Source organism: Rattus norvegicus, chromosome 8, assembly GCF_021556685.1.
Source record: "Rattus norvegicus strain SHRSP/BbbUtx chromosome 8, alternate assembly SHRSP_T2T, whole genome shotgun sequence".
Taxonomy (NCBI): Eukaryota; Metazoa; Chordata; class Mammalia; order Rodentia; family Muridae; genus Rattus; species Rattus norvegicus.
Genome location: NC_141541.1, coordinates 120317124 through 120332187, shown reverse-complemented (window position 1 = coordinate 120332187; position 15064 = coordinate 120317124).

Sequence of the window (15064 nt, the reverse complement as noted above, 5' to 3'; positions counted from 1 at the left end):
ATGGAAAGTTAATGAAGACAGCAACTATACGTAGTTCAGTAACTATGAACCTGAAGAATATTTTTTCATTTTTAAAACATTTATTTTTATGCATACGAGTATTGCCAGTAGTATACCAGTCTGCCATGTATGTGCCTCACATATGTACTTGCCAGAAGAGGGTGTCAAATCCCCTGAAATTGGAGTTATAGATGATTGTTGGCTTCACTGTGGAGAGCAAACCTAGATCCTCACAAGGACAGCCAATGCTCTTAACTGATGAGGCATCCCTCTAGCCCTAAGTGTTTTTGTTGTTGTTGTTTGTTTTTGTTTTGTCTGTTTTTTTCATTGCTATGGAGCATATTACCATAAATGTGATTTTTTAATATGGTATTATCATTACTAATAACATTATGGTGTACATATATGTTGTGTATATTTGTATGTGTGCACATCAATGGACACATCCATTGATTTCTGGAAATGGGTCTTTCCTTCAAACTTCTAGAACTTTCCTGCATTTTAGGTTTGGAATGCAGATCATCTGCCCTTGGTAGAGTACTTTTGCCCTCTAGAAATCTCACCAGCCTACAAAAAGCAATTTTTAAAAGAAGGATGATAGAGCAGGCTCCATTTGGAAGCAAACTCTAAACAGCCAGCTATTGGTCACGTTTTTTGTGCTATGTTCTCAGCATTCAATGTTGACTTCATCTTTACACTGTCCACAATCTCTTTGCTCTCCAATATTGTCACAAAGAACTTCCCTTTCTAACAGATTTCCGACCTCCAACCAAATCCTTCACCTTAACCCATCATCCTTCTCAGCCCGAATTGTCCAGGGCGTGGTCCCAACATAGTTCCCTACTTCAGTGACTCAGCTTCTCACTTTATCCTCTTGTATAAAAACACTGTGCTCCTCACCTGCCTTTCAAGTTACACAGTTAATCTCTTGACTACCAGTTCCAATTTTATTTAATGATATTTCTGAGCATGCAAGAAAGGCTAGAGATTCAAACCACGTGCTAGATAAGCCTGACCACCAGATTTCAATCCCTGGAACTCATATAAAGTTGGAAGCAGAGGACCCCTCCACAGAGCTGTTTTCTGCCATTTATTGGTGCACTCTTGTGTGTTGATGGTCTCCAGCCTTATTGCATAGTGCAAGTCAAATGAAAAATTATTTGACTTAAAAAAGGGTGATTACCCTGATAAATTTAAAACTGGCTATCTCAATAGTCTTATTTTCCAATTAAGTTTTCTACTCTTTAGGGTGAAAACTATATTAAATTTAAATTACTTTGCATCTGTGTCAATGGAATTTGAAAAACAAAAATAAAAGGGAAGGAACAGCTCTCAATGGCTGAGAATAATCCCCAAAACCAATTGCTCTGGGTAGGAGACCTCTCATTCTTCAACATGATCTGCTTAAAATAAAACATTCTACTTGTTAAAAAGGAGGAGAAAAGAAAAAGGAGTTTAAGCAGCTGATTAGCTTCTAATATGGTAGTGACATTTCTTGTGTGTTCAAAAGCTACCCTGTGTTTTACCCAGGACTTACACTTCCTAATTGCCACTGCTTTTCTTTGTTTGAAGTACTTAGGCTTTTCATTTGCATAGAAAAGACCTTCAAAAAAAAAGATGTCCTCGAAAGAATAAATTAGCCCTGAGATTTTTGTGATAAATCGGAAGGACTCCTGTGAAACTTACCGGACTCTATCAGATACTGCCCTTCTCTGTCAGTATTTTCAGGCACATTAACAGTCTTGTTGGTTAACATTGGTAAGCAGAACTCTGATAATTACAGAAAGAGAGATTTCTGTTGGTTAAATATATATTTCCTCTCTATTTTTGATTTAATTTTACCAAGTCAAAGGTAGCATTAACTCAAAACTGTGACCTCTAGAATTAATCGTGTTTATGTGTCTAGATATAGCTTAAGTCAGCAAAAGGTTAACAGTTAAAAATATCACCTTTCTTTAACAAAGCATATGTTTTCTGGGTAAAATGCACTGCTGATGTAAGCATCTGAAGGCAATGTGAGATTGGATAGATAATAAATCATTTTTCTGGCATGAGTCAATTAAGAATATCTATATGACCCACTTTATGAATATGTATGTGTATGTGTATGCATATGATGTATATGTATATGTATACTATATGATTCACATATGGATAAAGTATAATGTTAAATATTGTGCTTTGTATACTTATTCTTGAGAGATTCCTCCTTCTTTCTATTTATTTCTATCTTCATTCTGTGAATAGGAAATTCACTTTGGAGCGTAAGGGTGGGATTCCTCTCCACTTTGTCCATTTGGGCTGATGTAAGCTCAATACTGTTCTGAGATCTGCAAGATCTGGGCTATGGTTTGCTCTCTCATGTCGTAAGGACTTTGTACAGTGTCTCAACATCTGGAATTGCGTGGACAAATGTTACCAGCGTCTTTTGTAAAAAAAACAAAAAACAAAAATACATGACTCTTCCACCTGTCCACAATGTGTTACTCTCACTCAGAAGAGGAGAGTCCACTGCATGCCCACATCATTCATTCATGTCAGGAAAAGCAACTACAAAGAACTCATCAGGGCAGCTGGACTTGTCTTCACAGTTCGAATATTTTCACAGTCGAAACTGAGTGAGTTTACCAAGTAGGAGGTTATCCACAAGGAATGGGGGGGCTATTCCTAGTCAGCTTTGCCCACATCAAACACATAACAACTTCACATCAACCATGTAAAAACTCCATGCTACACATGTAGAAGCGTCACATTGAACATGTAAAAGCTTCTCATCAGCCACGCGAAAGCTTGGCATCAACCATGTAAAAGTTGGGCTGAAGCATCTGCCTTCAAACCCATAAACTACATCAGACTTTTTAAAATCAGCCGTGGGATAGCCTCAAAATCAACTCTGAGCTTATACAAGGACAATGGAAGACATCCGCCTTAAATTCAACTAAAATAACAGAAATTAGGGAAACTGCAAGGTGAATCTAAGAAATCAAAGAAGGTTCACATACTCGTGGTGGGAATATAAATTTATTTAAAAGAAAAACATTGGAAGAAATGTTTTTCAGTTTCTACTGAAGGTAAATTTATAAATCTCCTTTGTTCTTGCCATCTCACTCCTGGCAATGAAGTGAGATGGCATTAAATACTTATGCCTAAAAGTTCACGTGCTGGACTAATTGCAATAAAAACGAGGGTAGATTCACCATCTAATGTCTGCATAAATTTTCATGTATTGTTACGATGCACACTAGACATTATTGAGAAAAACAAACCCCTGACACACTCAAGGCTATAGATGAATTCTTTGAGTGGAAAAATTGAGTTGAAGGACACAAATACAAAGCAGATTTTTTTGTATGATACCCATTGTATGATGCTCAAACCTGGCAGAAACAATTTAAGCATAAAGTGAGAAGAGCAGGAGCCAAGGGTCACGTACACTGAAGGGGCTTAGGAGAGTCTTGGGGAGTACTGGGTCTCATTTGTATCTTGATCTGATGATAGTCACAAAGTTGGTGTTTGTCCTCCTTCTGTTACGTTCCTATGACAACCCATCTAAGGCTGGGTGCCTTGAAGTAAAATGAATTTACTTAACACAGTTCTATATACTGTTAGTTCTACATTAGGCAGACCCATCTAGTAAAGACTTTGGCTTCATCACAAACAAGGAGATGATATGTCAGTCAGAGTCATTTAGATTAAGAAAGGTAAACGGGGAGGGATATGGTGGGAAGAGGGAAACCAGAGAGAAAACAATCTCCACTCATATAACAACACTTTCTCAGGCTGGTTTTAGAAACTTGACAGATCGAGGAGACAGAATTATCACTCATGGGGTTAGGCCATGGCCTCCTTATCTTCCATGAGGTCCCACTTCTCATCCAAACTATCCCATTCATTCAGAGAGCATAAGGTAATGAGTCTGAGGAACATTGTGGCTTCCTGTGGCTTGGATGTGGTTTTTCACGTGAACTCTGTGATGCGGGTGGTGGCTTGATCTTACAAAGGGCAGCTCAACAGATAAAATCAGGACGATCTCCTCAGGATATGCTGCAAAGGGATGATTATCTCCTGTGGGCTATCCCAGGGGGAGTTATTTTGAAGGAATGTACTTAGTCCTCCCAGTGCTGCAGCCTCATCTCCAGCTAAGTAATCCTTTGCTCTTCCACACACTTTTCAGCTGTGACCTTGGACACACTGAGATACAGATAAGTCAGTAACGGCCCTTACCCTTGAAGATACAGAGAAGTGAACTAATTAAAACTTCCCTTGATCATAAAGTAGCCTGCTTTAGATATTTCATTATATTAATGTAAATCAGACCAAAACACCGACACCAGAAATATCCCCCTAGCCTGAGTTAGAAGGAAGTTATATGAACATGTTATCTTTCAATTTAAATAGGTTTAAGAGTGTAGTCTTTTGCTGTATGGAAACTTCACTTCACAATGTCACATTGTCTATATCCCGCAAGCAGGGGGATTTCTGTGGACCAAAGCACATTGGTGGGATTCTACACTGGTCATAATCATGTCTGTAATGTACGGAATCTGATGGAACGAGGTAAGGAGATACAAGATGGATGCACAACAGAACCATAAGATGGGAAAGAAGTGTGACAAGTAGCCATGAGAAAACAGCGACCAGACTCTAAACAAGAACTGATAGGGAAGAATATACACAGAGAAGTATGTGATGCTTTATCACAAACAAAACAAAACAACAATAACAACAATGAAATGAGCAGAGGTGAGCCTCATGGAAGTCTTAACACAGGAATGGAGGCAGCAATAATTAATAGATGTGAATGCTGATCTCTGTACACTTTCTATTGATTGACATGAGCTATAGTTGCCTCTGGTTGGCTTGTGCCGTTGGCTTTCTGCAGTGTGAAGGTAGGTTGCCTATGTCTTCCTTTAGAGTATACCATAGCATAAATGTGCATTATCTTCTATATCAATTTACCATAAGCTGAACATTCTCCATAGGAAAGAAACATGTGAGACTCAGAAAATGAACAACCCTATGTTCATGGGAAAACTGGAACTCAAGTGACTGTCCAGGGCTTCTCGTCAAGGTTGCAGAAGCCGTGAGCAACTACTGAGGGAGGAGAGTATGACAAGCTCTTGAGAGGAGAATATGCAATCTGTTGAGTTGCCTGCAAGTCTTGCAAAGGGCTCCAGGGTTGCAGCCATTGTAAGCTGTAGGTTGATGTCAATATGCAGGTGAGGGCTGGCACCAGTTAGGTCAAGGCCATGATTGGACAATAATAAAAATAAGGCGGCAACAATATTTTTATAAGGCACGAGAGATGGAGAAGAAAGAAGAATCAAGATGGAGACAGAGAAAGATGATCCATATCCAGGTGGCCTTGAATTGCCAAGGTAGTTGGGATGGATTTCTGTAGGCAAATTTAACTTTTCTAGTTGGGCAGTTTATATCCTTATCAATTGGTTGTGAGTTTATTGTGTGGATGTATTGCAGATTGAGAATTTAACATATAAATCTGATTGTTGGTTTACAGCTTGTTGAGTCTTGATTTTACTGGGTAGCTGTGGGAGAAAGGCAGCCAGGAAAAACACTAATCAGAAATAAAGTAATGTTAGTTCTATACGGCCCTATGGTGCCAGAACTAACACAGGGAGTGACCACCTGGGTCCAAGAGTACCAGGGGCCAGGATGATTGGTGACATTTGGGAACCAGTCACATCTATTTTTATTTTTATCACAACAGTAAGTCATTACCCACATTACACTGAGTATTTTCACAGATGCAGCCAGCTAGCTGCTTTTGCGTCATCTCTACTTCTATAAGTTACCCTTATTCCTAGTCCTGAAAGTAAACTCAACAAACATATGTTCGCTAGATAGTATTCAGGTATAATTATGATTATTTTGTCTGCACTGTGTTCCCCGTCTCACACAGTACAGCTCCAGTGTGCCCAGTTCAGAAACTGACATAGGATCCTCCAGAATTCTGCTAAGGTTCCTTGTTTGGGGAAGCTTTCTAAATTACTCTTGTGTGTTGCCAGACTAGATGATATAAATAAATAAGATATTAAGATAGAGTAGATGTAGAATCCGGAGATGTTGCTAGGCCTGCACCTAAGCTAGAAGAGGCTATATGTTACAAAGCATAAGACTTACACAGAGATACCTTTCAAAGAATCTTAGTCAAGATCTTCCCTAACCTTTATCTCTGTCATGATTATACATATATGGGAGCATGGGTGACTGCTGGTTGGCAATTATAGACCACACGCATACATCTAGCTCTTTAGTGAATCTTGAGAGATACCTATACACAATCTTATCTTTTTCCATCCCCATACTTGCCATGTGTCCAGTGACTACTTGTGGAATGCACTTGTGCCCTGCTAATAAGTAACTCGATAGTTGTATAGCCTGGTTAACTGAGAAATTAAAATGGATGGATAATATGAAATAGGCTTGCATTGATAGGTTATAGCTGCTCAAAGGTATGGGAAGAAGTAAGAGAGGGGGATAGTTCTGTGAGTGAGGTTCTTGCCTTGAAAGCAACATACTGATTTCGGTTCCCAGACCCCATGTGGAAATGACGGTATGGTGTACACACTTATGCTCCCTTCGCTGTGGAGGCAGAGCTGGCTGAATCTTTGGCATTCACTGGTTAGCCAGTCTTATCTAACTGATGAGCTTTAGGACAGTAGAGATCATATTTCAAAGGAGATTGATGATACTCGTGGTCTAGTTCCAAGCTACTGTGAAAACGACCAATCTCGTCTGATAACATCTGAGATTTTTCTCTCTCCTCCGCATGCATGTATGAAATGCATACACATATATGCAACATATATGCATGTACACATGTATGTACATACAAAAGCATACCACACATACACACACACACACACACACACACACACACACGAGGGGGAAATAGAGTCTGGAAAAGAGGTGACCTCAGTAGATAACCAGAAAGAGCATTTATTGGCTAAATAGATATTAATCTATGAAATGCAAAATAGGTTATTTTACCCTTTCAAGGTACACTAGGATGAGTTAGTTCCATGTCTGTGGATTTCCATTTATCTCTTTTCAAAAACAGGCAATTATGCCATAAAGTTCAGGTCATAGAGCTTGTTAAATAGAATTTGTCTGGGATGCAGGTGTGGGACAAGGGGAAACCCATCCATCACATAAAGCTATATTAAGAATCCTAAACCCTCACCACAAGTATGTGCTTCATCAGCATGGCCAAACACTTTTGTTTCTTTAAATAAAGGGAAATATTTTTAGCTACTAAGATTCTTCTTTTAATTGAAGCCCAATATGTGCTTATTGCTGACACATGTTAAAATTCTTGCTTATCCAGTATATAAAGCTCCAGAGCCAATAGACTTACATTGTATGTTTCCTAATTAGCACAGACAGTATATGAAAAATGCAGGAGACATCTGCTAGGCGGAGTTTCCTATCAGTTTTAATTGATTCCACTTTTCCTGGATAGTCCAACAGCTCTGCTGGGTTGGCTTGTCATGAAGATTCCTTTAATTACCAACTTTTTTTCCAGGTGAACTAACATAATACTAATTGGGAGGTAGCCTTAGTAACTTTGACATTCAACTCATTGTGTTTGCTAGCAGAATTGATCAGAAATGACCATAGACATTTGTCTGGAATGGTCTAGAGGAAGAAATGAACCCACACCCTGTCCTGTTGGTACCATTATTTTTTAGGCTATATTATTTGGTTCTTATATCTCTGCTTCCCTTCTAATCCTTATTCTTCCCTAAACCCTTCCACACCCTTACCTAACACAAGGTAGAAAAGAAAGAAGGTTAGAGGTGGGGAAAGGGGCATAGACTTCTATAAGCTACTTCCTGCTAATTAGGGACATTGGTTTCCTTGGGGCAAATCCAATCTTCGCCATCAGAATATCCAACTTATTCTTCTCTTCAAACAGTAACTAGGAGCAGCAGCAGCCTTCTCAGGACACCCCTTGTCTTTCTCTGGCTCTGGCATTTATACCTTTCCAAGAGGCCCCTGAATTAAACTAACTGTAGCTGGCAAAAATCACGCCCCCACCTAGAGCACCAGACAATCATAGGCAATAGATAAACTGAAGCAGCCCCAATCTCCCACAACTGGGACTAAAACTAAAACATATTTACATAACATAACTGGGTTTTCTAAGAAACCAAAACTCTCTCTCTCTCCAGTGTCCTGAGTGTCCTCAGGAGAGTTCTGAAGAATGAAGACAGCAAAGGACTCTCAGGAACTAATTGACTTTCCTGATGCTGGCCGGTGGAGAGGTGTGTCTTCTTATGTTTTTGTTTTCATGAAGTAGTTTCCGTATAACAAAATAGTCTGATATTTATCCTATTTAAATATATATCCTTTGACATAAAAAGCCAACAACCATCCACTCATGACTTCCTCTAAATCAGGATGTGGATGGTTTCTCATCACTAACTGCAAGGTATGCTTTTGCCCGGGGGAACTTTTTTAGAGCACCCGTAAGCAATCTGCGACAGGCAAGAACTGGATTTCAGGTCCCCTGCAGAATATTTTAAAAGTTATTATTCAGTCACCCCTTTGGTTTTGCAATTACCAGACAATCAGTTGGTGACCTGAAGGCTCTTTGTGGTCCCATTCAATTCTCTTCTTTGCTCTCCACATCTTGTCAAGTACATTCTGCTTGGGAACAAGCCCTTAAGTTTGACTGTTTATGTTTTATTGTTGTTCGGTAAAAACCTACAACATCTGAACTCAGGATTATTCCTGTGTGCATCGCTGTACTCTTATTGTCTAGCGTGTTGCCTGGCACGCCTCAAGAACTCAGTAAATTGTTGATAAATGGGTAAAATTTGGAAGGTGCTATGATGAACTGTTACAAAATGGAGATAACTATTGCTCTGATTCATGTTGATTTTGTTAAACATATCTCACAAAACTATGTGGCTTTCTTTTGCTGGATAGTGGTGATGCACACCTTTATACCCAACATTTAGAACACAGAAGCAGGTGGATCTCTAAGAGTCTGAGGGCAGCCTGGTCTAAACTTTCTAAAGAAAGTTCCAGGACAGCCAAGGAGACACAGAAAAACCCTGTCTCCAACCAAACCAACAAACAAACCAAACTAAAACCAAAACTAAGCAACCAACTAACTAACCAACCAACCAACCAAACACATAGCTCTCTATTTAAAATGAATTAAAGCATTGCTTATATATTTTTGTAATAAATTAATTCTATTTTCTCTTTGATACTTTCTTTTATGTAGGTCTCCCTGAGTTTAACTCTATAGAAATATCCATGGTCTCAAAAAAAAAATCCCTGTTTTTATAGTACAAATAAGGAAAGAAAATGCAAATGACTGTGGCATTGAATAAAGTTCGCTTTTTCTCATGGGAATTGATGAAGGTGTATTTGTACACTGGCCAAGAATAAGCACATAAATTCTCTTCATCTGAGTTACCAATGTCAGTTGGACAAGAACTAAAAATGAGGCTGTAGATACAGACAATGTTTGATTTTCAAGCATCATTTCAATTGAGCATCACAGGAGACTCTGAACTGAGAATGCATCACTGCATTTCATAGACACCAGTGCCTTGAGAGAGGAAGTCAAGGAGAGTTGACAGTTAACTATTTGAAGTCATGCTCACTGGGGATCTAGCAGACCAAGATAGAAGAAATAAGAAAGCCTGAACCAGAGGAACCCTGGACCACAAGATCCATCAATGAATTGCCTTCCCAGTTCATGTTCTCTACAATTTTTAAATCATACTAGCAAGGAGTTGGGCTAGACTTCATTATATCTGATCTAACTCCCTGACCTTGTTCCTGTCAGTGATCAACAATTCAGTGGAAATCTTTTTTTATTTCCTTTCACCAATTTTTACCTCTTTCCTCATCAAGAAATTACTCAATTTCCCACTTTAGTCATCCAATTGCAGTGATCAAAATTACAGCTACCACTTTGCTTAGCAATTTACCACATAGAAGACATTTTTTCAAAAGGCCAAGTCTTATATAAGGTAACGATTATACTCATTTTATCGATGAGCAAACTGAAGCCCAGAGACAGAAGGCTGCCTTTTCTTTCTGACTCAAGTGAGTTTCCAGTAAAATCTGTTCTTATTCAATTGGCTCAACCTCCCCTCCTCCTTAGAAAACTTGCTGAATGTTCGTTGTCTTCCTTCCTTACTAAGACATCCCAAGAGCTCTCATTCCAAGGGCAACTGACCGGGGGACAGTTTGTATTTACTTACACAAAGTGGTTAATGTCATAGTTCAACCCAGTGAGGTTATGGTACTTAGTCGCTAGGTCAAGTGTTAGTCCATATGTTTCTGGGAAAGCATGCTTCAGATGTGATTAATATTTAAACCAGAAGACCACAAATAAAGCAAGTTGTCTTCCATAATCTCTCCCTCTCCCTCTGCCTCTCTGTTTCTGTCTCTGTCTCTAAGTCTCTGTCTCTCTCTCTTACACACACACACACACACACACACACAGACACACACACACAGACACACACACACACACTCAACTGATTCTAGTGCTCCCTAGAGTGCTAACCACTAATCCACTAATGATTCTAGTTCAGAGCTTCTGATGTGTAGAAGGACATCAAGGAATCATCTAAGAACCTGAAGGTCCAACATATAACAAAGACACATGCTCCACTATGTTCACAGCAGCCTTATTTATAATAGCCAGAAGCTGGAAAGAACCCAGATGCCCTTCAACAGAGGAATGGTTTCAAAAAAATGTGGTACATCTACACAGTGGAGTACTACTTAGCTATCAAAAATAACGACTTCATGAAATTCATAGGCAAATGGAATGAACTAGAAAATAACATCCTGAGTGAGGTTACTCAACCACAGAAAAACATAATTAGTATGCACTCATTGATAAGTGGATATTAGCCTAAAAGCTTGAATTATCCAAGATGCAATCCGCAGACCACAGGAAGCTCAAGAAGAAGGATGACTAAAATGTGGATGCTCCCACTCCTTCCTAAAAGGAGAAAAATATCCATAGGAGGGGATATGGAAGCCACATTTAGAGCAGTGACTCAAGGAATGGCCATTCAGAGCCTGACCCACATGTGGCCCACATATATACAGCCACCAAAACTAGATAAGATTGATGACGCTAGAAAATGCATGCTGAAAGGGACCGGATATAGATCTCTCATGAGAGACACATCCAGAGCATGTCCAATACAGAGGCCAAGGCTAGCAGCAAATCACTGAACTGAGAACAGGACCCCATTTAGGGGAATTAGAGGAAGGATTGAAAGAGCTGAAGTGGCTTGCAACCCCATAAGAACAACAATGCCAATAAACCAGAGCTTCCAGTGACTAAACCACTACCCAAAGACTATACATGGTCTGACCCAGGGCTCCAACTGCATATGTAGCAGAGAATAGCCTTGTTGGGGCACCAGGGGAAGGGGAAGCCCTTGGTCCTGCCAAGGTTGAACCCCCAGTGCAGGGGAATATGGGGCTAGCAATAAGGGGGATGTATAGGGGGAATACCCATATGGTGGAGGGGGAAGGGAGGGAATGGGGACTCATGGACAGAAAACTGGGAGGGGGAATAACATTTGAAATGTAAGTAAAGAAATATATCTAATAAAAAATTAAAAGAAAAGAACCTGATGCTTTAAGTATGGAACTATCATGTCTTATCAGCACAAACAGTTAAAAGGAATTATACTTCTTTCAGTTAAGTGGGAGTCATCTCACGGGAAGCTCATAAAGATGCCTCTCTGTATAGTTCAGTTGTGTACCATGGGTTTTTGAGCCCCTAAAGCATTTTCTTTTCATATATGGGAAAGGCAGGTAGCTGTTGCATTGATTGCTTATTGGACCTTGAGAAAGAGTGAAGGACTTGCGGAACTCTCTAGGATCTGAGGACATCAGAGTCCTTCTGGGAATCACTACAGGAAGGCCTAACGTTATCCTTCCTGAGCACCTTATGCCATATTTATGCAGGATAGAAAGACTAAAGTAGTTTAAACGTCAAATTCATCTGGGATCCCCCAGAGGCAGTGATCTCACATACAGTTTGATTTTTTTCTTCCTCTTAGAGATACTTAAACAATGCATAGGAACAAATTCTGTTGTCATAACATGGGCAAAGCTATAAATACCAGAAGGTAGTGAGCAGGGGAAGGGGGTGCATCAAACATAAATCTATACAGCCTGCTAGACCCAAGATGGACTCTGGTAGTAAAGATTGAAATGAACCTATATGTCCACCTTCTCAACTTTAGAAACACTACTATTCAAATTCTGCATTTTCTGAGGCTGTCTTGAGGCATCTGAATATTTAATGTTGTCATCTCCATGGTTGGGAATCATCTGCCTCTTGGAGATGGAATTCAATTTCTCACCTATAAAAATTAATGGAAAACAAGCCGAATATTTGCTCAGAGTGTGCTCCTGCCATAGTGTCCTTGACTTTCTTTTGCTTTTGGTGAGTTGTAAGCTGTGTGGAGAAGAAAGGCTTTTTATTTAGTTAGTTAGTTCTGTTCTTTAAAATACAAAATTAGATGTGCAGGTAGGTGTGGCTGTCTCTGTGTAGGTTTATGCACCTGACAGCAATGTCAGAAGAGGCCAAAAGAGGGCATCTGATCCCATGAAGCTGTAGTTACATGAGGTTATGTGTCAGCTCTTGTTGGTGCTGGGAACCAAATCCTGGTTCTTTGAAGGAGCAGTAGGCACTCTTAAACCATCGAGTAATCCCTTTAGAAAAGCTTTTTAATGTGAAGAAGAAAGGCTTCAGGTGCACCTTGCTGTTGGCATGGGGAAGCAAAAAGCACCACATCCTGTGTGACTAGTTACAGGCACATTTTAGTTTCTGCTTGTGTTTCAGTTCTGAGTGGAAGAGTAATAGAGGCTAGGAGAAGCTCTATTCTTAATCTATTTTCTGCCGATTTGGACTGATCAGTACATACTTCATTAACATACTCAACTGGCATCTAGAGCTAGCAAATTATTAGTTGTTAGTCACTGTGCTCGCTGTATTAGTCATTTAATTAATTAATTTTAACTACAGTATTAATAATTGCAGATAACACATTTGCCTCTAAGATGATTGCTGTAGATTGTGGGTCAGAACTCTCTCTTCATCTAACTTGGCCTGCCCACTATTACCAGTCTTTGGGGCTCTTTTATCCATAGCTACACAAACTGCAGCATTTCAACATTTCTTTGGATTAGCTCCAAAAAATGTCCAGCAGTGGACTTTTACAGCTAAGCATAGAAAACAAAAGATGAAAATGATCACACACATCATTTCCCAAGCAGAGAAGGACCAGTGGGTAAGAGTGTGGGCTGCTCATGCAGAGGATGGAAGTTTGGTTCCCAGCACCCACACAACAGATCAGAACTGCCTGAAACTCGAGTTCAGGTGACCTGGTGCCCTCTTCTTGTCTTGGTGGGCAATATACAGAGTTCATGTACATGCATCAGGCAAGGCAAACTCCCACAGACATAGAATAAAAACCAATTTCCTAAAATTAACATTTTAAAATGTTGAAAGAAGAGAATAATAACATTTTAATCATTCTCTGTATGTCTACTCATCTGCTACTTTTCATTCAACTTTTTTTTATACCCTGCTCTTTTCTGTTGAGAAAACTATGATGCCTAGATAATTTTTCCCCTTCTAACTTCATGTTACCTCCTTCCCAAAAGAGGTGCCCAGGAGAGATCAGAATGTATGGAATAAAATCAAAACAACATCTCTCCACCTCCGTGTTGACCTAGAAGCAGCTGCTGGCAATCCTGTGCCCATCTCTAAGAAGAAATGGTCCTCGACTCTCTCGGTCCAAAGATAAGCAGTGCTTTTGTGCTAGGTCCTTTGAAAACTGCCTTTCATTTCACAGTATCAGACACAAAACTTCTGAACCAGGCACCTTTTAACCCAGAGGCACCTGTGCTTCTGAACATCAAGAATCAACCATTATTCCTTTTTTCCCCTTTTTTTCCAATCTCCCTTAACCAATTTTTGCTTCCTTAGACTTTTAGCTCCTGGAACTTTTATTAAGTTCGTTTTGGTGGATAGATGGGGAGACTCTGCTTGTATTTTTGGAACTCTGTTATCCTTACAGATTGTGTTTTGTGTTAAATGTGAAGGTTTTGAGTGAAAAAGTTTTAATTTTCCTTATGAGATTTATTAATGTATGATATATATGTGTGCATTCATAATTAAAGTTAGTCCAACCATGTATATAGCCCAACTATCCAATTTAATTGGAGAGTTTAGCTTTCTATTTCTCCTACTGTGATGGAACCATTGTGTTTCAAGTTTTTCCAGGCACCTCATAAGCAAATTACTTCCATTGATTTCTAAAGCAGAACTGGCCCACAGACAGCATGCTTGCTCAGCAAAGCAATTAATAACATTCACTTGGCTACTTTGGAAAACAAAAGGTTGTCTCTTTTGTGTTGGGTCATGATCCTAGTTAATGAACCCAAAGTATTTCTAGGAGATAAGGAATTATGTTGTCACATGAATGTAGAGCTAGGCCTGAGGGGGCCTTGGAAAAAGATTTACTGCTTTAGCTTTCTTCCCTTCAAAGGCTATAAGAGGAAGCATTTTATTCTGAGAACAGAAGCAATGTATTTCTCTGATTCTTTCTTCCTCTCCCTCCCTCTCTCTGTCTCTCTGTCTCTGTCTCTGTCTCTGTCTCTCTCCCCCCTCTCTCTGTGTATGTGTGTGTGTGTGTGTGTGTGAGAGAGAGAGAGAGAGAGAGAGAGAGAGAGAGAGAGAAATAAACACCTATCTTTTCTTTATGATACAAGTCATATGCTTAGTAAGTTTTCCTGAATTTATTTACATCAAATAGACATTCAGAATTCAATCTCAATAAGACTAAAGCAAGGCATGTGTACCATCTAATATGGGAACATTTCCAGTAAATTTTTCCCATCTACTTAATACCATCCATTTACACACTGTCTTAGGAATGAAACTGATAGAAAGCAAAAGAAGAAATTTTTAAAAAGCCTCGTTTTTCTTCTGCCTAATCAACTTTAGGGGAACAATAATCCTTCACTATTTTTT